Source organism: Diceros bicornis, chromosome 2 (assembly GCF_020826845.1).
Source record: "Diceros bicornis minor isolate mBicDic1 chromosome 2, mDicBic1.mat.cur, whole genome shotgun sequence".
NCBI classification, from domain to species: domain Eukaryota; kingdom Metazoa; phylum Chordata; class Mammalia; order Perissodactyla; family Rhinocerotidae; genus Diceros; species Diceros bicornis.
Window position 1 is genome coordinate 85,914,667 of NC_080741.1, and position 22,888 is coordinate 85,937,554.

Below are 22,888 nucleotides of genomic sequence, written 5' to 3' on the forward strand. Positions count from 1 at the left end.
AGATGACACTTGTGCTGAGTCTGGCAGGTAGCGTGGGTGTTAGTGAATGATGAAGAACGTCCCAGGGAGAGGGAACAGTGTGAAGGAAGGCGTGGAAATACGGGGCTCTTCAAGCAGTTCTGGATGCGTGGGGCAGGGATGAGGCTTGGAGAAAAGTAAGACTGGAGAGGTGAGATATACCGAGTCACAGATGAAGTCATGTAGTGAGGTAGGAATTTGAACTTGATCTTGTAAGCACTGGGAAGCTCCTGAAGAATTTGAAGCCAATCATATTAGAAGCAATAAATTATAATGGTCAAGTGGGGCTGGCCCGGTGGCGCAAGCAGTTAAGTGCGCGCGCTCCGCTGCGGCGGCCCGGGGTTCGCTGGTTCGGATCCCGGGCGCGCACCGACGCACTGCTTGGTAAGCCGTGCTGTGGCGGCGTCCCATATAAAGTGGAGGAAGATAGGCACCGATGTTAGCCCAGGGCCCTCTTCCTCAGCAAAAAAAGAGGAGGATTGGCGGATGTTAGCTCAGGGCTGATCTCCTCACAAAAAAAAAAAAAAAAAAAAAAAAAATTATAATGGTCAAGAGCATGGACCTGGGGCCAGACTGTCTGGGTTCAAATCTTTCCTCTGACACTCATTGGCTGTGTGACGTTGGGCAAGTTACTTCACCTCTCTGGAAAAGTTACTACACCTCCTCATCTGTAAAACTGCACCTCCCTCATGAAGGTTGTGAAGATAGTCGGTGTTATGCAAGTGCTGAGAACCCTGCCTTGCACATACTAAGTACTCTGTGTTTCTATGCCAGCAGAGATCTCCTCCTCCTCCTCCTCCTCCTTCTTGTTATAATTATCATCATCATCATCATCATTATTACTTTTAGCTTTTGAAAGGTTCTTCTAATAGCTCATGTTTCGGGGTGGGTAGGAGCGGGGTCAGACTGCAGATGGGAAGACGAGATGCGGTAACTCAGGTGGGATGGAGTAGACTGTGGCCCGAAGGCCAATCCAGCCTGCTGCCTCTTTTCGTAAATAAAACTTCACTGGAACACAGCCACACCCACTGACGGACACGCTGGCTACTCTTGCTTGCACGCTACAGCAGCAGGATCGAGTAATTGCGTCAGAGGCCATCCGGCCCTCAAAGCCGAAAATATTCACTCTCTGGCCCTTTACAGAAACAGTCTGCTGACCCCTCAGGCCAGGGAGCAGGTCAGCTTTGGGGCAGGGGACCCGCTTTATGCTCCTGCAGCCGTCTCGGAAGGGACTGCCCTCCCTTTCCAGGCTCAAGAGACGCCTGCTCTGCGTTTCCCAGCAGAGTCACCCCGAACAGATGGGCGAGAGGTTTCCATTCTCCCAACTCAGTTTCCTCTCCGATGAGTTAGTTCTGCTTTATTGTTCTTTTGCGGATTAATTCTTGCATCTTCAAATCTGTAAAGGAAGAAAATATTGAGAGCAGCCTGTGACCTTTCTGGAGGTTTTCAATTTCTTTCTTCTTCATTTTTAGCTCTCATTACCCCCAGGATAGCATCTAATTATTTCTTGAATAATCACGTCTCCTGGGCGCCGAGGAAATTTGAGAAGTTTTCTTCCTATTATGTCTTCCCAATTAGTTTCTCTTCAATTTTCGTGCATTTTCTTTTGTCTTTTCATCTTGGTTCAGCCAAAAATAGTTTCTCAAATTGAGTGCTAAATTCTTCGGGATTTCGTTCACTTCAATTAACTTTCCTCAGGACTCTCTCTGGTTTTATAATGAGGTCTTTGCTCATCAGGATTTTGGCCGTAGGCTTCTGGGCTGTCTTTTCGTGCCAGCCTAGCCTCTTGTCTGCATCCTTCGTATAGGGGCTGCGGGGGGCGTGTAGGAAGAGGCAGAGAACCTGGTGTGTCTGGACTCTGCTGCTTACAAGTTGAGGGATGTCGGGCAAGTTGACCTCAGTTTTCACATCTATAAAATGGGAGGAGACACCCACTGCATTGAACAGCATGTCAATGAGAAGTCTCAGCATTTTAATGACGGGAGCAGGCATGGAGGGAATAACACTCCTTCACTGTTTCTGGGCCTCTAGGAGAGTTGCCCAAGGTCAAGGCGGCTCTCAGATTCTCATAGTCTAATGGCCAAGCCCTTAGCGCCAGCTTCACTTACAGGAGAAAATCAGAAAACAATCGACACTACTTTATTAAAATCATAATAATATTGGCTATGTAGTGGAATGTTCTTCAGTTCACAGATTGCTTCCACACCCATTATGTTATTTCACAGCCTCCTGGAACCCTATGGGGTACCTTAAGCTACGGAATCAACCCATTTTACAGATGAGGAAGCTGAAGTGTAGAGAGAGTACATGACTCGCCCAAGGTCATACAGCTAACCAGGGGCAGAGTCACTTAAAACACTGAATCTCACTGTTTTTCTTGGTACTTGCTCTCTCCTTCCTTTGTTAGTGTTTTCGGTGTCCAAGTAGAGAGCATTGTCTTCTTAATGATCCTTTTGATGGGTGTGTAATATTCCAACAGTCCGAAAGTCAGGATTGGCCCAGCCTGAGCCGGGAGTCTGGGCTCGTGAGCAACACTGGATGTGAGAGTTCAGTCCAGCCTGAGCTGCTGGGGGCCAGGAGCTGGGCCAGGCTAATCTAGGGACCCCAGCTCCCAGCATGCACTGAACTCACTCCAGGGGCTCCGAGAACATGCAGTGGACTCCACGTGTGAAGTCGGGGAGACTGGGTGTGAATCTTGGTTCTACCACTTTCTACCTGGGTTATCTCAGGCAAGTCCCTGAACCCCTCAGAGCCTCAGTCTCCTCGTCTTTTAAATGGGGGCAATGCCCATTCCATGGGGTGGTGACAGTGTTCAAGAAGAGACTGTGAGTGTGTGTGGAGCTGTGTCTGTGCTCAGTGAGCATCGGGTCTCCCTGCTTCCCTTGGCCTCTGCTTCCCGTTCTCCCTTCCTCCTCCTTCCCTCCCTCCCCCCGCCTGAAATTCCACCACTGGAGCCTTGTTTCCTGCAGCTCTTGTTTGATCCGGGGATCTGGGATTTTTCTCGAGATCAGTTTTTAGAAATTAAGAGGAAGAGTGGCTGCTGGTGGGGAGGGGCCCCTGTGGAGGGAGGGACAGGGGTAGAGAAAGGAGAGCACAGAGGCTCAGAGGTCAGGACTGAGCCCTGGTGGGGGGGAGGGGTGTTTTCCCTCTTTCTTTCACTTTTCTCTCTTTTTAAAATATAGACCTATTTATAAAGTGCCACTAAAGAGGAAAAGTATGTGTGACACTATTTCTTGGTAGAATTTTTAAAAATGATTTTTCTCCAGGAAGTGTCTTTCCCTCCAGGACTGTGTTGATGACCCGAAGAAGCTTGTAAGACCCGAAGCCTCTACGGCATCGTGGCTCAGAGCTCAGGCCGGGGCCAGGAGACCTGAGTTCAAATCCGAGCTCTGTGACCCCGGACCAATTGCTTCACCTCTCTGCGCCTCAGTTTCCTCATCCATAAAGTGGGGGAAATGATGGTCCCTAGGTCAAGGGTGGTGTGAGGATTAATGAGATAATGTGTGCAAGCTCCTAGAACAGTGCCAAGCAGAGCAGTAATAAAATAACAAAAATATGAATATAATAAATATAAGATAAAATACAGTCTCATAAAATATTTAATATATGATTATATACAATATAGGAATATAATAATGAAATGTATGCTATACAGTCATATATAATATAATAATAAAAATATAAAAGGAGAATTCATGTATAGTCCTTCCATCTGATCCAGACGCCTCTGGAGAGCCTGAGTGGCACGGATGGACTAGGCGGGATCTCCCGTGGCTCCCTCGTCCTCACAAGTATCATTTTTGACGGGTGCCTGATATTCCGCGAGTCCCCTGCCTGCTGGCCACTCTGGTACTCGGTCATATTCCACTATGGATCATGCCAGCCGCACGAGACCTTCTTGGCTCCTGGGGCTTCCCTCCTGGGGTCTCAGGCCCCTCTGTTGACCTGCGAGCTGGTTGAAGAATGGGGTGTGAGGAAGGTGTCTCAGGTGAGGAGGGAGTGGCAGCCTCGGATCATCACAGAGCCCCATCGGCCGTCCCAGCCACCGGGAGCCGGGCCCAGGCTGGGGGCATGGGGTGGAGCTGGGAGGGGCAGCCGCTCTGCCCGGCTGCTGTGGTGGCACCTAGCAGCACTGGGTGGCAGGCTCGTCCTGCTTTTAAGGACGCCGGTGTCCCCACAGTGCATTCCAGAGTGAACGTGGGGGAGGCTCTGCTGGCGTGGGCACCGCCCCTCCTCTTCCCGTGCCCGTCTCTGCCCTTCTCCACTCCCAGGTGCTCCCCCACCTCTGTGCTCACCCCTCTCCTTCCTAAGACGGGCTTGAGTTGTAACAGCCCTCGCCACGGGGCAGGCACAGGGCTCACTCGGCACTTCACGTGTCTAATCTCGTTTCCTCCTTGCCACCAGCCGCAGGTTAGTCCTGTACCCACTTCACAGCAGAAGAGACTGAGGCCCAGAGAAGTCAGGGCACTTCCCCAGCCGGAGGAGGAACCCGGGTCTGGTGCCAGAGCCTGTGCCCACGGCGGTCAGAATTTCCCGACTGGCTCACTCGCCTCGTTTGCAAGCCGTGGCTCCAAGGGACTGACGGAGGTCAAGGATTAACTCCACGGCTGAAGGGCAGAGGCTCGCATTTCTTGAATGTATTCGAGGGAGTGGCATTCGATGTCGTCATGTGCCGAGTGCCCTTTCCGGCAGGCTGTGGGACTCGTCAGGAGGCGGGAGTCACATCACTTCACCTTTGGGTCTGGAGCCAGATCTGGGGCTGACACCGAGCCCCAGCTCTGCAGGTGCTTTCGGAAAGGGAGCGCCCCAAAGGGGGTCACGGTGGCTTCTTGGGGGAAGTGGGCGCTCTCCCCCGGCAGGTCCACGTGGAAGCTGTGGGACTGCCGTGATTTGGTGGCACTTCTCGTTATGTCCAGGTTGCCTAGGGCACACCACACCCTTCCAGGCTGGCCCACTGTCCCGTCGCACAGAGAGGAAACCGAGGCCGGCGTGTGTGCACGCGCAGGCACAGGGGAGCGCGGGCGGCCGTCCACCCCCTGCCAGGCTGCGGTCGTGGGTCTTGCTACTTCCGCCCACGGTTTCCTAGGCTTGAGTCTGGGACAAACCCCAAGCCCTGGTCACGTCATTCGGAGCCGTTTCATCTGGGTCTTCTCTTCTCTGCCTTCCGGGAAGACGCCCTGTCCGTGTCATCCTGGCAGACCCTGCGCGGTTCCCTCTGGATGCTGACTCTCATCCTCTCCACCGGGCCCCCTGGGCACCTCCTCCCCGCCTCCGGCCGGGTGCAGCTGTCCTGGCGCCAGTGGCCGGCGAGGCTCCGGCCCCCACACTGGGCCGGTGGAGGCGTCCCGGCCGCGCTCTCGCCTGCCTCTGGGGCGCAGTGCTTGGCCCTGAGCTGCCCTCATTGTCAGGAAACTCAGGACTTTTCTCTGGGTGCCTGTGGCTCCAAACACTGCTGAACAGTGCGCGTCCTTCCCCCCGGTAGTGCTGCCACCTCTGCTGGCCTGGCGAGGAGCTGACAGTCCCCCAGCGGGGTCTGCGACCCCCGGCCCTGGCCTCTGCTGACACCCCATCTCTTGGCTCCCCATCTCTTCACAGCCATCTCCTGACACCCTAGCTCTTGCGCCAGCCCGGCCCAAGCCCATCCCAGCAGGGCAGGACCATGTCAGTGGCCCAGACCCATAAATCACGCGTGTAGGGCTGGAAAGGTTTGGGGCCAGCCCACCCCGCCCAGCTCTGGCCCCCAGACAGTCTCTAATGGCCCCCTCCCTGCTCTGGGAGACTAAGCTTTTGCTCCAAGGCCTACCCTGAGGTCTGCCTAGGGCCCTGCCTCGGCCCTCAGTCTCCCTCTAGGGGTACCCCGAGAGCCCGAGGAAGAGCCACCCCACACTGCCTGCCCCCAAGTTCTGACCTCCCACCTGCACTCTGTCACCACGGGCCCAGTCCTTCCTGGGAGCCACCCTCACCTGCATCGAACCCCACCTGAGCTGCCATCAGGTAACCGCCCATCCATGGGCCTGGAGTCACACAGACTTGGGGTCCCCGCCCAGGTCCCCCTCGCTACTGTGTGAACTTGGGTCACATAATCTCCTCTCTTAGCTGAGCCGTCACAGCACTAAAAAGAGAGCCGGTAATTCCCACTTTGTAGGGTGGGTGGGAGGATAAATGTGGAAACATCCAGCTAGGACTCAGTCTCCTCCATCAGCGGTCGCCTTCATTCATTCCACATTCACTGAGCGTCTCCTGGGAGCCCAGCGCTGGGAATACGACGGTGGTCACGGGCCAAACTGCTCCTCGCCTTCATGCTCCTCACACTCTAGTGAGAGAGACAACAAAAAGACACACGGCCAGTATAGACTGAGGGCGATGACTAATATGGGGTGGGGGTGGGGGTGCTGTCTTAGTTGAGGGGTGCCTGGGAAGATGGGAAGGGAAGATTTGAGCGGAGACCTGAGTCATGTGAGGAACCAGCCTGTGCAGGTGTCTGGGGAAGAGGGAATTGCCGTGCAAACGCCCTGAGGCAGGACCCTGCCTGGGGGTCAGTGAGGAGGCCAGCATGGCTGAGCAGACAGAGCGAGGGGGATCAGGGGAGATGGGGTCAGCGAGGTTGGTGAGGACTGGACTGAGAAGGAGTTTGGTTTTGCTCCAGGTATGGTGGGGGGCCCGTGGAGGGTGGAGAGCAGGCTGTAACATGATCTGATTTACATTTTCGAGGATTGAGGACTGAGTTACATTGAGGACTGAGTTACTGGCCTGTGCTGGAGCCGGTGGCTCCACCAGCCACAGCAATGGCCTGGAGGACACGGGCCTCTGCCAGGTGTGCACCTGGAAGGGGAAATCGCCAGATGTGGAGGGGAAGCCAGACAGGCTCCCCAAGAGTGGAGCTTGACCCCCAGGTCCCCCAGTCCCCCCCACCGGCCAGCCAGTCAGTGCAGGTTCCCAGATGCTGACCACACGGGGAGAGCAGAGAGTATGGCTGAAGGCCCCAGTGCCCACAGCAGGTTTCCAACCTCGGATTCAGATCCCAGGGTAACTTGGTTTCAGTGAGGAAGCTGGCGAAAGGGGAGGGGAAGAGTGAGGGGAGGAGGGGGAGGAGGAGTGGAGGAGGAGGAGGGGGTGGGGAGGGGGAGGATGAGGGGAGGAGGTGTGGAGGGAGAGGAAGACATTAGGAGGGAGAGGAGCAGAGGGAGGAGGGGGAAGTGTCAATTCACCCGTGTGTCAAAACCCCTCTGGACCCGTCAGTACTAGATACCCACAAGTTTTAGGAGTTGGAAACCAAGTAGTTTTAGAAGACAAAAAAAGCTGCCCTAGTTCTGTGATTGGTTCCCAAGGCTCTGCTCAACGATGATTAAAACACAGGCACAAAGTCTGGGAGAGAGGTGGCTTGGGGCCCTGTATTGATCACTTGCGTCGGTAGGAAAAGCAGAGGCCTTCCGCGGAGTGTCAGCTAGGGTGCATTTCAAGGTCAGATAATTAACTCTGTTAAGGAAGAGTCAGATTTGCAGAAGGAGTAAGGACAGAGACCGGGTGCCCCTCACTTGATGGAAACCTGCTGAACAGGACTCCCGGCCTCCGTCTGACGTCATGGTTTCTTTGAACAGGGTTCTTAAGGTGAGGGCCGTGGACCCTCGCCTTCCTGAAGGCACGGAGAGGCTGCAGGAGTCCAGGAACCTCCTGAAACTGTAGACACAAGTTTTCCAGGTCAGTGGTTCTCGTGGTGTGAGACCACAGCCCTGGCCTCGCTGGGGAAGGTGTTAGCAATGCAGATTCTCAGGCCCTGCCCCAGACCGACTGAATCCCACACTCCGACGGGCCCAGCCCTCCATTTTAACAAGCCCTCCAGGGGATAACGCGCACGCTGCAGTGTGAGGCTGGCCAAAGCTGCGCTCTCTCATAGAACCCAGCGGCCGAGGGGATGGGCCTGGAGTCACACTGACCTGGGTTCAAATCCCGGTGCCGCTGTTAGGAGCTGTATGAGCCTGGGCGAGTCACTCAGCCTCTCCAACCTTCTGTCCCCCGTCTACAAAGTGAGACAATGAAGACCTCGGGATATTGGGGGAAGCTTTAGCACAGGAGTGATGACAGGGGAGTGGTGTGAACACAGTGTGGGTTAGAAAGACGACTCTGCAGGATGACTTGAACACCTGAGTGGCTACAGGTCGCCTCATCAGTGATCTAGCTGTGGCTAGAGTGGCCGCTAGGCGGGGCGGGCGCGTGTGAAAGGGTCATCTGAGGTCAAGTGGATGGGGCTTGCAAACAATTCAGTTCATTGAGCACCTGCCGTGTGCCCGGCCCTGTTCTGGACCTGGGAGTGTCCACGGCAGAGTCCTTGCCCTCCCGGAGCTCGTGTGCTGGCGGGAAATCAGTCAGGGAGCAAGCTCGCGAATGCGTGAGAATGTCAGACCACAGCCAGTGCCACGAAGAAGGCTGAGCGGGGAGGCAGGGCAGAGTGACATAGGATAGTAGGGTGGTCAGAGCAGGTGACGCTGAGCGGGGACCTGACTGATGAGTAGGAGCTGGCCAGAAGATCCAGGGGACAGCACACAGGCAGAGGGAGGCGCGGGTGTGAAGGCCCGGAGGCCGGGCGGAGCGTGGAGTGCTGAGGAACAGAAGGGAGGGCAGGGGCCTGGGGAGCCCACCTGAGGGTGTCCAGGGCGCTGTGGCTCTCACCTCCCCGAGCCTCCTCTCCCTCATGCAGGGCCATCGTGAGGAGCTGGTGGCGATGAGCGTGGCCAGCTCTGGCACATGGTGGGCCCTAGGAAAACGCTCCCCCGCAATGGTCAGCTCAACAGCCGCTGGGCACCACATGCGGATCCCAGCCATACAGCGAAACCAAATCCAGCGTGAGCACTGGAAACAGAAGCTCTGAGCGCTCTGGACCAACATCACGTGTTAAAGCAGGAGGCAGTTTCCTTCAAGCAGCAGGTGTTCGGTGCACATCCACCAAGGACGGTCAACTTGGGGAACACAGAGCGGTGTGGATGCCCCCGTCCCCAGCTCATGTCCAGGCTGCGCTGTTTACCTGCAGTCCCCTCTGTGGGGGAGGGGAGGTGCCCCACATGGTTTAGCCTCATAAGCACTTACTAAGTCAAGGCCCCCAGAACGTGCGAGGTGGTGGGATCCTGAGCTGACCTGCGATGCGAGGGGGACCCTCAGTGGATGGAACAGCATGGAGAGTGGGGAATCTGGGTGCAGAGCACGTGAGGCTGTGACAACGGTGACTGGAAGGTGACCAGTGAGAGTCCCTCCTTGACTTCGCTGAGCCTTAGTTTCCTCATCTGTAAAATGAGAATAATCCCAGTACCCACTAGGTGGTTGTGAGGATTACATGATATAATGTTGTAGACTTCTGGGAGCAGTACCTGGAACAAACTAAGACTCATGAAATGGTAGCTGCTATTGTGAATATCGGTGTCAATATCATCGTCAACACTATTACCAGCAAGGGAACTTGTGCCTCAGGGCTGCCTGGAGGGACCCACCCAGCCATGATGCCTCTGTGGCCTGGTGTGGGACCCTGGGAGGGCAGCCCTCTGTCAGCCAGGCCTAGTCAGAGCTGGGAGCCCCAGAGGAGAGGGCAGGGAGCTTTGGGGAACTCCAGGCTGATGGTGGCAGGGGGCAGAAAGGAGCTGGATTGTGGTCACCTCCTCCTGGAAGCTTTCCCATATTGTTTTGGGCGCTCCCACAGCCCTTGTGCTTACCTTTGGGGGGCCACAGATCCTGCTATGGTGTAACAGTCTGTCCCTCCGTCAGACTGGGAGCTCTTTGACGTTAAGGCCTGGGGTCCGTTTTTGTACTTCCAGGGTCAAACGCAGTTGCCTGGAGTGCAGTGGTTGCTTGAATGAACAAGCGAACGGACAGCTACAGTGAAGAGTGAGTGCCTAGTGAACGGAGTAGATGGGCTGGCCGGTCCAAGGAGGAGTGGGTTTGGAGTGGAGGCGGTGAGGAGAGAGACCTCTCTCTCCCCCGCGCGGGATCTGGGCTTGAGGCAGCTGCACCTCCTTCCTCGGACACAAGAGGGCGCCATCACCACAAAGCCGGGCGTGGGGAGGCTGCGGAATTAGAACACCTCCCAGTAAAGGTGACCTAACGCTCAGGTCAGAAGGGACCCAGTCCTTCTCGGGCACAGACCGGCCTCCCTCAGACCAGAGTCTGGGAACAGAGGAAGAACTTGCTGACAAGGACAGCCAGCCTACAACAGAGGTGGTGAGCTCTGCGTGGCTGCGGGTGTGCAAGCAGAGGCTGGCCTCGAGTCCGGGTATCCGGAGGTGGCCCCAGGCCTCTTCCAGAGACAGTGGAGGGCCTCAGCAACGGCTGCCTGAGAAAGGGAAGGGAAAGGCTCTGGCTCTCCTCGGAAAGTTCTCTCCTCCCCTCCTTCCCACCTTCGACCGGTAACAACTGAGACAAGTTCCCCAGCAAGTGGTTCCAATTTTGTTTTTGTTTTGAATCACTTTGAATTTACAGAAAGTCGCAGCAGTGGTAGACAGAGCATCTTCCCTCTGAACCATTTGAAGTAAGCTGCTAACACGATACCCTGTCGCCCCCAAGTGCTCTGTGTGTATTTCTTGCAAACAGGGACATTCTCTACCTCCCCACGAGCACCCACACCTGTGCATTAGTCATCCGGTCCTCAGACCCCGCTCAAGTTTCACCAGCCACCCCAATGATGTCCTTTATAGCAAAGGGTCCAGTCCTGGACTCCTTAGGCTGAGTCTCCTTCATTCTAGAACAGCCTCAGCCTCCCTTAGGCTTGCACGACCTTGACCCTTTTGAGGATGACAGGCCAGGTGTGTTGAGAACGTCCCTCAACGTCGTGTGGTTGCTGTTTCTTCGTTATTGCATTCAGGTTGCCCCTCTGGTAGGAATATCACAGAAGGATGTCTTCTCGGCGCATCCTGTTAGGTAGCACACAATTTCTACTTGTTCCCTTACTGGTCACGTTCACTTTGATCTCTTAATTAAGGAGACGTCCACCAAGTTTCTCCATAGTAAAGTTCCTTTTTTTCCCTTTTGTTACCAAAAAAGTATTTTGTGGAAGAGGTACTTTGTAATTATGTGAACATTCCATTCCCCATCAAACTTTCACCCACTGGTTTTAGCATTTATTGATGATTCTTGCCTGAATCAAGTATTACTAAGATGGTTGTCAGATGGTGATTTTCTGATTCTACGGTTCCTTCTAAATGTCTTGGTTGGCAACCCCATCGTGAGGAAAAGCTTTCTCCTCTCCCATTCATGCACTCATCTGTGTATGGACTCAGCATGGACTCATAGACTCCTCTTTTTATTTAGTGGGTTATAATCCATCACTGCGATTGTTTGTGTTGATGCTCAGATTGCCCGGGATGGGGCCAGCGGGAGTCCTTCAGGCTGGCGCCCGTGTCCTTTGCCATGCCCCCAGCCCTCTTTGAACACTTCCTTACTCTCTGGCATGAGATAGTGCAGGCTCGTCTGGTATTCCTGCCCTGGCTTTCCCTGTCTGAGAGGCGCATGCGTTTACTATCCTGCAGAGGGGCATTTTGCAAACTGTTGCTCTCACTCCTCAGCCCGAAGAAGACTCACCAGGCGGGAGTCAGACTGACCTGGCTTCAGATCCCACCACTTATTAGCACTGCTTCCTTGGGCAAGTCACTCAGCCTCCGTGAGCCTCTCTTCATCTGTAGAATGGGCGTAATAGTCCTGCTGCCTCACAGGGGAGGGAACGAGGGGGACTTCCTAAAGGTAGGTGGCCATCTCCCAAAACTCAGTTTTTCACCGCCACTGTTTGAAACTCCCCCAGCACCACCCCGCGGCCAGTGGCCTGGGAATTGACAGGGGCTTCCGGCTCTGCCGCAGAGGGTGGAGAGCGAGCAGGAGACTCTAGCTCAGCCGGGCTCACCTGTGCTTCGGCTTTATCTGTCCAAGTGTCACTTCATTGCTTCCAACAAGACTCGACACTTATTTTCTGTCCTCCAACACCTTATCAGTGGGAAAGACGGACATTTGGAGGAACGACATGCATGCAGTTGGGGTTTTGTGAGGGGGAACCCTCTCGTCTTAGAGACGCCCCATAAAGCGAGTGTGTGCCCGGAAAGCCTGGTGGCAGTTGAAGTGCCTGGCGTGCAGCAAGTCCTCGATAATTGATGACTGCTGCTGCGCCTCTAACAGAGGCAGAGGGTCTAATGAGTTTGGGACATGCTGCATTCCAGGGCACTCTTGGAGACTCACAGTGCAGGTCAGGATAATGTAGATCCCGGTAATGCAGACTCATATTTTGCTTCTGGGAGGCAGGATCTGAGCTTTCCTTGTCTCTGAACTCTCCACATTGCCCACAGCTCAGGGTTTGTCACATAATAGACGCACAGTACATGCTAAATGGATCGGCATCCTTCCTCCAGCCTGGATCTCCCCACCCGCTAGCCGGTCCTCCTCCTCACTTTCCCCTTGTTATGCCATGGACCTGTCTCCCAGTCCCTCTGGCTCGGATTCTCTCCTCTGTCCTCCACCTTCCGCCTTTCAGTCCCCCCTCTGTGGTCTCTCAAACGCGTCACACATCTCCAACTGCAGTGGTCCCGGCCTGCATCACCCCTTGCCTTGCTGGGTCTCAGTCTCCAGGCCGCAGCATCGCCCCCATGCATTCCACACGCTGCATTCCAAACCCTTCAGTGAATCCATTGCCTGCCCAAGTCCATGCCAGCTCCTCAGCCTGGCCTTCGGGCCACAACCTTCCAGCCCTGGGGGGTATTCCTGTCCCCAGGTGGAACCCCGGAATCCACATGTTAACCAGCTTGCTCCAGGGAATCCTGCTTCCCTGCGGGGTATTAATATGGCCACCTCAGTTTTCTTTAGCTTACTGTTTGCATACTGGATCTTTTTCTACCCTTTCCCTTTAAACTGATTTGTATCTTTATATTCAAAGTGGGTTTATTGTAGACAGCATATAGTTGGGTCTTGCTTTTTTATCCAGTCTGATAACATCTGCCTTTTACTGGGGTATTTATGCTTTTTACATTTCGTGTGATTGTTGATATGATTGGGTTATTTCTATTTGTCCTAACTATTTGTTTGGCTTTCTATTTGTCCTATCTATTCTTTATTCATTTTTTTCCTCTTTTTCTATTTTTTTCTCTGACCAATCAAGTATTTTTTATGATTCTATTTTATCTCCCTTATTGGCTTATTATATACCCAATTTGTTAGCCGTCGCTGTAGGGTTTACATCCTACACCTCTAACCTATCACGGTCCACAGTCACACGTGCCGCTTCTCGTGGAGCCTAGAGCCCACCACAGAACTCGTTGTCCCTCTCTCGGCTTTCGTCCTAGTGCTGTCATGCATTTTACTTCTGCATATATTATAAATTCCACAATAAAAAATTATTATTTTTGCTTTAAATAGTTAATTATCTTTTAAGGAGATTTAAAAAGAACATTTCCCGTTAACCCGTCTGTTTCTCATTTCCGGGACTCCTCATTCTGTTGTGTAGATCCATATGTCCCACCTGATTGTAATTTCCCTTCTGCCTAAGGCGTTCCATCAACATTTCCAAGGTGCCTGTGAAGAAGTCTTTCAGGTTATGTGTCTGAAAAAGTCTTTATTCCACCTTCGCTTTTAGTTTTAAATAGCAGCTCCACTGAGATATAGTTTCCATATAAAATTCATGCTTTTAAATTGTATAATTCAACCATCAGCACTTTCTAATTTTAGAGCATTTTTCATCACCTCCAAAAGAAACCCCGTACCCATTTGCACTCCCTCACTCTTCATTTCCCTCATCTCCTGGCCTTACACAACTGCTAATCTACTTTCTATCTCTATAGATTTGCCCGTTCTGGAAACGTCATGTCATTAGAAATATATAAAATATGGCATTTTGTGTTTGACTTTTTTCACTTAGCGTGTTTTTGAGGTTCACCCATGTTATAGCGTATGTCAGTATTTCATTCCTTTTTATGGCTAAATAATATTCCATCATATGGATATTCCACATTTTGTTTATCTGTTCATCAGTTGATGAAGATTTGGGTTGTTATCACTTGTGGCTATTGTGAATAATTCTGCTATGAACAATCATGTACAAGTTTTTGTGGGAAACTTGTTTTCAGTTCTCTTGAGTATTTCCTGCGAGTGGACTTGCTGGGTCGTGTGGTGACTCTATCTTTACCCTTGGAGGAGCTGCCAGGCTGTTTTCCACAGCAGCTGCATCATTTTACAACCTCACCAGCAATGCATTAGGGTTCCAGTTTCTCCCTTGCTGTTTGTTCTCCTTCACTTCTGAGAGATACTTTCACCGTGTGTAGAATTCTAGGTTCACGATTTTTCCTTCCGCTACTTTAGAGATGGCAAGTGGACGTCGTTCCACTTTCTTCTGGCTTTCATTGTTTCCAACAGAAAGTCTGCTGCTCCTCTCTTCGTTGCCCCGTTTCTCTGTGCACACCGTGTGCTCTCTCTCCGGCTGCTCCTCTCTTCGTTCCCCTGTTTCTCTGTACACACTGTGTGCTCTCTCTCCGGCTGCTCCTCTCTTCGTTCCCCCGTTTCTCTGTACACACCGTGTGCTCTCTCTCCGGCTGCTCCTCTCTTCATTCCCCCGTTTCTCTGTGCACACCGTGTGCTCTCTCTCCGGCTGCTCCTCTCTTCATTCCCCCGTTTCTCTGTGCACACCGTGTGCTCTCTCTCCGGCTGCTCCTCTCTTCGTTCCCCCGTTTCTCTGTGCACACCGTGTGCTCTCTCTCCGGCTGCTCCTCTCTTCGTTGCCCCGTTTCTCTGCACACACCGTGTGCTCTCTCTCCGGCTGCTCCTCTCTTCGTTCCCCCGTTTCTCTGTACACACCGTGTGCTCTCTCTCCGGCTGCTCCTCTCTTCATTCCCCCGTTTCTCTGTGCACACCGTGTGCTCTCTCTCCGGCTGCTCCTCTCTTCGTTCCCCCGTTTCTCTGTGCACACCGTGTGCTCTCTCTCTGGCTGCTCCTCTCTTCATTCCCCCGTTTCTCTGTGCACACCGTGTGCTCTCTCTCCGGCTGCTCCTCTCTTCATTCCCCTGTTTCTCTGTACACACAGTGTGCTCTCTCTCCGGCTGCTCCTCTCTTCGTTGCCCCGTTTCTCTGTACACACCGTGTGCTCTCTCTCCGGCTGCTCCTCTCTTCGTTGCCCCGTTTCTCTGTGCACACCGTGTGCTCTCTCTCTGGCTGCTCCTCTCTTCATTCCCCCGTTTCTCTGTACACACCGTGTGCTCTCTCTCCGGCTGCTCCTCTCTTCGTTGCCCCGTTTCTCTGTACACACCGTGTGCTCTCTCTCCGGCTGCTCCTCTCTTCGTTGCCCCGTTTCTCTGTACACACCGTGTGCTCTCTCTCCGGCTGCTCCTCTCTTCGTTGCCCCGTTTCTCTGTGCACACCGTGTGCTCTCTCTCCGGCTGCTCCTCTCTTCGTTGCCCCGTTTCTCTGTGCACACCGTGTGCTCTCTCTCCGGCTGCTCCTCTCTTCGTTGCCCCGTTTCTCTGTACACACCGTGTGCTCTCTCTCCGGCTGCTCCTCTCTTCGTTGCCCCGTTTCTCTGTGCACACCGTGTGCTCTCTCTCCGGCTGCTCCTCTCTTCATTCCCCCGTTTCTCTGCGCACACCGTGTGCTCTCTCTCCGGCTGCTCCTCTCTTCATTCCCCCGTTTCTCTGTGCACACCGTGTGCTCTCTCTCCGGCTGCTCCTCTCTTCGTTGCCCCGTTTCTCTGTGCACACCGTGTGCTCTCTCTCCGGCTGCTCCTCTCTTCATTCCCCCGTTTCTCTGCGCACACCGTGTGCTCTCTCTCCGGCTGCTCCTCTCTTCATTCCCCCGTTTCTCTGTACACACCGTGTGCTCTCTCTCCGGCTGCTCCTCTCTTCGTTGCCCCGTTTCTCTGCGCACACCGTGTGCTCTCTCTCCGGCTGCTCCTCTCTTCATTCCCCCGTTTCTCTGTACACACCGTGTGCTCTCTCTCCGGCTGCTCCTCTCTTCGTTGCCCCGTTTCTCTGTACACACCGTGTGCTCTCTCTCCGGCTGCTCCTCTCTTCGTTGCCCCGTTTCTCTGTACACACCGTGTGCTCTCTCTCCGGCTGCTCCTCTCTTCATTCCCCCGTTTCTCTGTACACACCGTGTGCTCTCTCTCCGGCTGCTCCTCTCTTCGTTGCCCCGTTTCTCTGTACACACCGTGTGCTCTCTCTCCGGCTGCTCCTCTCTTCGTTCCCCCGTTTCTCTGCACACACCGTGTGCTCTCTCTCCGGCTGCTCCTCTCTTCGTTGCCCCGTTTCTCTGTGCACACCGTGTGCTCTCTCTCCGGCTGCTCCTCTCTTCGTTGCCCCGTTTCTCTGTGCACACCGTGTGCTCTCTCTCCGGCTGCTCCTCTCTTCGTTGCCCCGTTTCTCTGTGCACACCGTGTGCTCTCTCTCCGGCTGCTCCTCTCTTCGTTGCCCCGTTTCTCTGTACACACCGTGTGCTCTCTCTCCGGCTGCTCCTCTCTTCATTCCCCCGTTTCTCTGTACACACCGTGTGCTCTCTCTCCGGCTGCTCCTCTCTTCATTCCCCCGTTTCTCTGTACACACCGTGTGCTCTCTCTCCGGCTGCTCCTCTCTTCATTCCCCCGTTTCTCTGTGCACACTGTGTGCTCTCTCTCCGGCTGCTCCTCTCTTCGTTCCCCCGTTTCTCTGTACACACTGTGTGCTCTCTCTCCGGCTGCTCCTCTCTTCGTTCCCCCGTTTCTCTGTACACACTGTGTGCTCTCTCTCCGGCTGCTCCTCTCTTCGTTCCCCCGTTTCTCTGTACACACAGTGTGCTCTCTCTCCGGCTGCTCCTCTCTTCGTTCCCCCGTTTCTCTGTACACACCGTGTGCTCTCTCTCCGGCTGCTCTTAAGGTTTCTCTTTATCGCTGGTTTTAAGCAGTTTGATTCTGATGTAGTTTTCTAATGCTTCCTGTGCTTTAGGTTGGCTGTGCTTCTTGTGTCTGTGGATTAACAGTTTTCATCAACATTTTTAAATGTTTGGCCGTTATTTCTTAGGATATTTTTTGTCTCTCCCACAACCTCTTTTCTCCTCTTCTTTGGGGACTCCAATTTTGTGAATATTAGGCCCCTTGTTTCACGGCTCACAGCTCCTTTGTTCTCCTCCTCCCCCTTCTGTCCCCATGTTTCCTTCTCGATAGTTTCTATTGCTGATCATAAAGTTCACTAATATTTTCTCCTGCTGGGGCTAACTTGCTGTTAATCCCATCCATAGCCCAGACATTCTACTTTTGATCTCTAAATATTTGATTTGGGACTTTTCTATATCTTCCACATCTCTCCTTTACAGGTCTATGCTTTCCTTTACCTTCTTGTACATATAGGGTATTTTTAAAATAACTTTTAATATCACTCTACTAATTCTATCATCTGCATAATTTCTGGATCTGTTTCAATTGAATGAGTTTTCTCCTCATTATGGGTTACATTTTCCTGCTTCTTCGCATGCCTAGTAATGTTTTAAAAATTTATTGTGGCTTTAATGTTGGATGATGGACTTCTTCAATTTTCTTTAAATATTTTAAAACTTTGTCCTGAGAAGCAGTAAGTTACTAGGAAACAGTTTGATGCCTCTGAGGCTTGCTTTTAAGCTTTGCTTTGCAGGAACAGAACATCCTTTAGTCTAGGCCTATTTGGCCCCACTACCCAGGGAATAGCCTTCTGAGGAATTCACCTGATGCCCTGTGTGCTAAAAGGTCTTCCCACTCTGGCTGGTGTGAATACAAACCATTACAGACCCTGTGCAAGTTTGGGGATTGGGAATTATTCTTTCCATTGCTTTTCAGTAGTTCCTTCCCAAGACTTGGGTTGTTTCCTTGCAGACGTGTGCTGATCATTACTCAAGTTAAGATTTGAAGGAAATTTTCTAAAGCTCTCCAGGGCCCTTTCTGTGCAGCATTCTACTCTTTGGTACTGTGCCCTGAAAATTCTAGCCTTCTTGAGCTCTGCGAATGATCAATTCTGCCTCCTCAATTCAAGGAGACTGCTGGCCTCTGTATGAGTTCCCCTTCTCTGTTCCGTGGCCTGGAAACTCATGGGAAAGTAAGCTGGGGCATCATGGGGCTCCCCTCATTCAGGGCATCGCAGGACTCCCCTCATGTCCCTTCTCTCAGGGACTGCTGTACTGCACTCCTGCTGTCCAATAAGTGAAAACTGTTATTTCATATAATTTGTCTGTTTTTCTTTTTAGTTGTTCAAGGTGGTAGTTGTCTGTGTGTGTGTGTGTGTTTGTGTGTGTTTGTGTGTGTGTGTGTGTGTAAATCTGGTCCCTGTTATTCCATCATGGTCAGAAGCAGAAGTCCCTATTATTTGTATTAAATCTTTGTCAATTTGCTTGGTGAAACTGGTATCTCTTTGTGTTAAAATTTTAACTTGTTTCATTACTACTGAGGTTAAAGATTTTTTTCAAGGATAGACAAGCCATTTGTAATGCCTCTTTTATCAGTTTTTCACTTCTCTTTTGCTCCTTTTTCTGGTAAGAAGTTGTATTATTTTCTTATTGGTTTTTATCTGCTTTTTGTATTTAAAGCTATTACCCTTTATCAATTTATTGCAGATAATTTTTCAGTTTTTGCTCTTTATAATAGATAACTTTATTGCAATATACATATAGAGAAGCACACAGATCATAAGTGCATTTCTTGATGAATTACCACAGTGAACACACCTCTGTGACCACCACCAAGGTCCACAAGTAGAGCCTTCCAGGACCCAAGAAGCCTCCCCTTGCGGCCCTGCTGTTCATGACTTGCATCTTCTTCCCCAAAGATAACAAGTATCCTGACCTCTAACCATATCAATTAGATTTGCCTTTTTGAACTTTATATAAGGAGAATCATATGGCATATGTCCTTTTGTATCTGACTTGTTTCATTTAACATTATGATTGTGGGATTCATCCATGTAGTTGCATGCGGTAGTAATGCGTTTCTGTTCAATGTCATGTGAATATACCACAATTTATTTATCTGTCCTACTGTTGATGGAAATTCAGATTCTTCCCAGTTTTTGGCTGTTTTGAATAACACTGCTTTGTTTCATTTTTCACATTTAGATCTAAAGTCCACCTGATTATTCGTTAATCCATCTCTATTTATTGAGCTCTATTCCATTCCACTGGTGTATTTGCCTCTCTGTGTTTTAATACCACTCTGTCTCAATTATTACAAGTTTATAATATATCTTGATATCTATGTGTTATAACATTGTTCTTTCCATCTGTTATCTTTTGTTATTGCCCATGATCACATACATGATCAACTGAGATGAGCTCTGCTTGAACTGAGTCTTTGCTTCTCGTTCAGCCCACCATGGACATGGAGATCAGCTTCTCTTCCTTGCAAACCAAACACTGGTAACACAAATCACGCCTGGAGTTCTCTGCTTCAGAAGCCTCCCAATCTCACACCTGGAATCTCTTAACACCGCCCCCCCCGCCACGTACATCTGTTTCTGAGACTGAGACTCTGGAGTCAGACAAGCCTGAGTTTGAATCTCATCTCTGCTACTGAGAGACCTGGGGCACAGGAGAGACCTGGAGCAAGTTGCTCCTCTTTCTGGGTTTCTGTTTTCTCATCTATAGAATGGGAATAGTCATAGCACCTAACTAAAAGGGTTATTGTGAGAATTAAATACGACTATGTAAAATGTTTAATATGTGCAGTAATCGACAGATATCATCATCACCTCCATCATCATCCTTATCATTATTGCCCCACAGTCCCTCCCAGCCTGTCACCAGGAATGGCCAGACCCCGAGTCAGCCATCTGGCTGCATTGACAGTGATCATGTGGCCCCTTCTGAGAACGGGGCTTCAGCCTTCTTCTTGGGCCAAGACCCCTCTCTGTCCCCCTCTGCACACATCCAGTTGCCCAGCCCTTGGCCCCAGAGACCCAGCCCCTGTCTGCTCCCCTGTGTTGCTGTGGGCCCAGCTCTGGACCAGCTTTCAAGAATGGAGGCCAATGTCATCTCCATGGAGAGACCTTCCCTGCTCACATCCCCGTCCCATGACTGTCTGTCTCTCTTCCTGCTTTGTTTTTCTTTGTAACACTTGGCACCTGCCATTAGATCCTATATTTCTTTATCTGTTGTCTGTCTTTGTCACTAGACTGTAACCTCAGTGGGGCAGGGACTTGTATTGTCATTGTTGTGTCTCCAGCACTTGGAACAGTGGCTGTCACACAGCAGGTGCTTGATAGATACTAGTGGATTGGATGAATGAATCCTGTATCTGAGTACCCACTCCAAGCCTGAGGGCAGCTCTGCTCCCTTTTTGTGAACATTATTCATCCATTGATTCAGTAGATATTTGCTGGGCATCTGCTGTGTATCTGGCTCTTGGCATCTGTTATGGGTTGAATTGTGTCGCTCAAAAGACGTGTTGGAGTCCTAACCCCAGAACCTCAGACCGTGACCTGATTTGGAAATAGGGTCATCGCAGATGTACTTAGTTAAGATGAGGTCACACTGGAGTAGGGTGGGACCTTATCCAATATGACTGGTGTCCTTATAAGAAGAAGAGAAGAGACGCAGAGACACAGACACACAAGGGGAGAAGGCCATGTGATGACGAAGGCAGAGATTGAAATGCTGCAGGTTCCAGCCGAGGAACGCTGATGATTGCTGGCAAACCACCAGAAGCTAGGAAGAGTGAGGAAGGATGCTCCCCTCCAGGTTTCAGAGAGAGCATGGCCCTACTGACACCTTGATTTTGGACTTCTATCTTCTAGACCTGAGAGAGGATACATTTCTCTTGTTCTAGTTTGTGGTACCCAGTTTGTGGTACTTCGTACTCAGTTAGGAAACTAATACAACATCCTTCTCTGCTCATTTGCCTGATAAGACACCAAACCCTTATCCCTGCCTGGAGTTCCCCATGTAATCAACACTCTTGATTTCCAATGATAGACGCCAGGAAAGGCTTAAGCAGGAAAGGACATCCAGCAGTATATGGAGTCTCCTGGAAGGCTGGAGAGGGGGTCTTGGGGAATGGCTGGGATCGAAGAAGGAAGACACTGGAAATAGCCCAAATCCAACCGTAGGGCCCATTGGGGGTGTGGTAGGCAGATCCCACAGGGCTCCCAGTGATCCCCACCTCCAGGGGTTCACACCCTTGTACTCCCCGCCCCTGAGTGTGTGCTGGGTTTGGGGACTCACTTCTGATGAAGAGAAGGCTGTAAAACATGATGGGCCATGTTGATTCTTCTGTTGGGTTACAAACGGGCTCTGGCTCTCATCTTGCTCACCGTCTCTCGCTCTCTCGCTTGCTCTGCTGGAAGGCAGCTGCCCCGTGGAGAGGCCCACATGGCAAAGAACCGAGGGAGGCCTCTGGCCAACATCCGGCGAGGAACAAGGCCTTCGGTCCAGCGCCCCGTGAGGCACTGGATCCTGCCAGTATGCCCGTGGGTGGTCTGGGAAGCCGATCCCCTCCTGGTGGAGCCTGCAGCCCCGGCTGACACCTCGACCGCAGCCTCGTGGGCGACCCTGGGCCCCAGGACTCAGCTCAGCAGAAGCTGTGAGGCCATGAATGCTTGTTCTGTCAAGCTGCTCCGCGTGGGGTGATTTGCTTGACAGCAGCAGATACCTAACGCAGGGCGCACCCCTGCGGGAAGCCCCGCCCCCTCGGCTGGGGGCTTGTGCTCACCTCTTCCGCCTTCTGCACGAGTCACCTGTGGTCCCTGCCCCTTCGGTCACCGCCCCCAGATCTAAAGACCCCTAGGTGGGCGCATTGGATGGACTGGCGGGATTTAGGTCATGTGCTGAAAAAAATCGATACAGATGTTGTGTGAACAAAAGGAAAAATAAATGTTTAAATCTCCTGTTTGTGTGCGTATAGTAATCCTGACTTCTTCTTAGCACTTATTAATTATCTACGTCACTAAGTCATTAAAGTCTTGTCCACTAGACTAGGCTCCGGGAAGGCAAAAGCTGTCTGTCTTGTTCAATACCGATTCCCCTGCACCTAACACAGAGCCTGACATAGTAGGTGCTCATTAAATGCTTGATGAATGAATGGATGGAGGGATGGATGAATGAATGAATGAATGAAAACTGCACCACTCACTCTAGTTGACGCACGTTGTCTTTGACATGAAGTAACATTTCCCAAACTTTCCTTATCATGAGAATCAGTTGGGATGCTTCTTAAAAATCCAGACTTGTGGGCTCCACCACAGGTCTGAGATGGCCCGGGAAATTGCATTCTAACAAGCACCCCGTGTTATTTAGGTGGCCTGGAGCTATAACATCATTTGTCTCTAAGACCTTGTCCCTCAGCCCAGCCCACCTCTAGCTGAAACCCATCTGGATGTTTTGTGGTCTTCTTCCCTGGGACATAGGACTCTAATTTCTCTCCTCTTTCCTTGGAGGACCTGCTGGTCTCCACTCCCTTCCCCTCCCAAGTCACCTGTAGGGTCTTCTTGGCATTCTCTCTGCTTTCTCTGTGACCTTCAAACATCAGTCCTGCTGTGGACGCTGAGGAACTCATATACAGGATGGTGTACGGGGCATCCCAGCCTCTAGCGCCCATGGGCAGCATTGGGTTATGGAACACACTCAGTGTTGGGCTCTGGGGATGGTGAGAAAAGATGTGGTCCCTGAAGCTGGGCTGGAAAATGAACATAAAAAGATGATGATTATAAAAGAGATGCATCTGCTAAATGATGAACAGTAGGGACGGTGAGTGCCCGGGGAGTTAATGTAGGGAGTGAGGCCAAGAACTGAAGCACTCAGGGAGGTCTGCATGGAGGAGGAGGAACAGTATGTAGCCTCAGGGTGGTCGGCTGGCTTGCATAGTGGCCAGGCCTCCAAAGCTGAATGTCTAAAGAGACCCATGTGGAAGCTGCATCACCTCCTAAGACCCAGCCTCGGAAGT